Source organism: Lonchura striata, unplaced genomic scaffold (genome assembly GCF_046129695.1).
Source record: "Lonchura striata isolate bLonStr1 unplaced genomic scaffold, bLonStr1.mat Scaffold_498, whole genome shotgun sequence".
Taxonomy (NCBI): domain Eukaryota; kingdom Metazoa; phylum Chordata; class Aves; order Passeriformes; family Estrildidae; genus Lonchura; species Lonchura striata.
In genome coordinates this window covers 5001-7500 of record NW_027461180.1, presented here as the reverse complement: position 1 = coordinate 7500, position 2500 = coordinate 5001, and the positions used below count along the sequence as shown (strand labels likewise).

Genomic DNA, 2500 nt, shown 5'->3' with positions numbered 1-2500 from the left:
TCCCCCGAGGGCGGCAGCGGGGGAGGCACCCCGGCGGGGCCATGCAGGTCGTTTCCCTCGCCCCAGGGCCAGGTACCTAGCGCTCCGCGCCTCCGGCGGCCCCCCGGCTTCCTTTTCCTCGGCGTCGTCAAACGCTGCGGGGAGGGGGCCGCGAAAGGGCCGCCGCCGAGCCGGGGCGGCGGTTTAAAGACTCGGGCGGCTCGGCGCGTCCTTCCGCCGCGGCGGCGGCGGCGGCGGTTGCCGGGCGGCGGTGCGCGGCTCCATTGAGGGGTGGGGAGCTACTCCCGCGTGATCCCCTGCGGTGGTGCCCGCGGCCACCGGCCGCGCGGCCGTCGTCCCGCCGCGTTACCGCGCGCGGGGGGTTTGTCGCGCCGCGCCGGGGAGGGGCGCCCTGCCCCCCCCTCTCCGCGGCCCGGCCTCGGCGGAGAGGCCGCGGCGCGCGGTCGGCCGCGGGGGCCGACCCGCTCGCCTCGAAACGGGCGACGCCGGCAGAGAGCGCGCGCTCTCTCGCCCCTTCCTCAGCTGCGGGGTTGCGGCCGCCGGGGCCCGCCGCGCTCTCCTCCTTCCTCGGCCGCCTCTGCGGTCTCTGGGGTGCGGCGCCGCGCGCGGCGCGGCCGCGCCGTCTCTCTCCCCTCGACGGCCTTCTCCTCGAGCGCGCCGGCGGCGCCGGTCGCCGGCCGTCCCCGGCTCAGCGACCGCCCGCCCGCCCGGGGCCGAGCGCTCGGCAGGTCCCTCCGTCGCCGGAGAGTCCGCGAGCGCGGGCGGCCCCGTGCCGAGCGGCGGCGGCGCCGCTCGGCGAGTGTCCCCCGCCAGCGGGGACGGCCGGCCGGACGGCGCCCGCCGTCGCCGGCGGCGGTCCCGGCCCGGGCCCCGCCCGCCGCCTCCCCGTCGCCCTTTTCTCCGTCCGCTCGCGGAGCCCCGGAGGAAGGTCGTGCGCGCGGCGGCCGTGGGGGGTTGGGGGGGGGGGCGCTTCCCCGCCCGGTCTCCCCGCCCGGTCAGCGGGGAGAAAAGGGCGGGCGTCGCTGCCCCCCTCCCCGCCTACCCCCCCGGCTCGGCGCCGCACGCCTTCCCCTGGGCCGCGCGTGCCCGAGGAAAAAGGGGCTCCGTGACGGTGCGAGGCGGCGGCGGTCCCGGGAGTGCGGCCGTTGCGGCGGCGGGTCAGCCGTCCGGCAGGCTCCGGGCGCTCGCGACGCCGGCTCGGGTCTCGGTGCGGCGCCCGCCTCCGGCGCCGGCGGCGGAGCGCGTCCGCCGGGCGCTCGCCCTTCCCGGCGGGAGCGGTCCCGCGGGGGGCGTTGCCGGTTGGGCGGTGGCCGTCGCGTGCCGTCTCGAGCGCGGCAAGGCCGCTGGGGAGAGAGAGCGAGCCGGCCGCGCGGTGGCGCGGCGGCGCTCCGCGGGTCCGCGGAGCGGCGGTGAGAAGGGAGAGCGGCGCGCGCGGGGGCCGACGGCCGCGCCCCCGGCCGCGTGCGTCCCGTCGTCCCGTTGCAGCGAGGCCGGGCGGGCCGCCGTGTCCCCCCGCGGTCCGGCGCGCGCCGCGTGCCTCCTCCGTGCGGAGGCCGGGCCGAGCCCGGGCGCCTGGGCCGCCTCCGGAGGACGGCACAGTTTGCCGGCGGCGTCTCCCCTCGCTCGTAGCGGCGGGGGGAGGCGGTCGGGGACGCGGGTCCCCCCGCCTTTCCCGCCGACCTTCGGAGCGTTCCGTTGGGCGTTTCGCTCTCGGATGGTTTTTCTTTCCCCCCCCACTCGGTTCGTTGCGTTGTGTGCTCGTACGGTCGAAGCCGGGGGCGGCCCGCGTGCGTGCCCCCTCGGCGAGAGAGAAAAAAAGGGGCCCCCTCCGCCCGTGTGCGGGGTTCGGTGCCGAAAGCCAGACAACTCTTAGCGGTGGATCACTCGGCTCGTGCGTCGATGAAGAACGCAGCTAGCTGCGAGAATTAATGTGAATTGCAGGACACATTGATCATCGACACTTCGAACGCACTTGCGGCCCCGGGTTCCTCCCGGGGCTACGCCTGTCTGAGCGTCGCTTGACGATCAATCGCCGCCCGGGGGTTGCCACCCCGGCGGCGCGGCTGGGGTCGCCTCGCAGGCCCGTCGTCGTGGCCGTGGCCGTCGTGGCCGCGCCCGAGGGCCTTCGTCCCCCTAAATGCAGACTCGGGGAGCGCTCCGTAGCTCCCCGCTCCCGGAGCGAGCCGCTGGGGCGGAGCTCGTCCTCGCCGGGGGCCGCGTCGCCGAGCGGCGGCGCGGCGGCCGGGGAGAAAGAGAGCGAGAGAGACGGGGCGGCGTCGAGAGCGCCCCGCCGAGGGCCGAGAGACGAGGGCGAGAGGGGGGGAGGCGAGGCGCGCGGGCCTCGCCCCCCCCCGGCCTCCCCCCGCGCGGGCGGCTGTCTGCGGGTGGGTACCGCGCGGGTACCGTGCCGTGCTGCCGCGCGCGAGGCGCGAGCGCCGGGGGGGGCGGGGGCGACCCCCGCGTCGTCCTCTCCTTCCCTTCCCCGTCCCTCTCTGTCGCC

General features: G+C 78.9%; 1 non-coding gene across 1 annotated transcript; it reads left to right on the top strand.

Annotated features, from left to right (window-relative positions):
• Positions 1–1864: 1864 nt before the first annotated feature.
• Positions 1865–2017, top strand: LOC144248727 (5.8S ribosomal RNA). The gene has a single exon (XR_013342035.1). It is a non-coding gene; the product is annotated as a 5.8S ribosomal RNA (ribosomal RNA).
• The last annotated feature ends 483 nt before the right edge of the window (positions 2018–2500 follow it).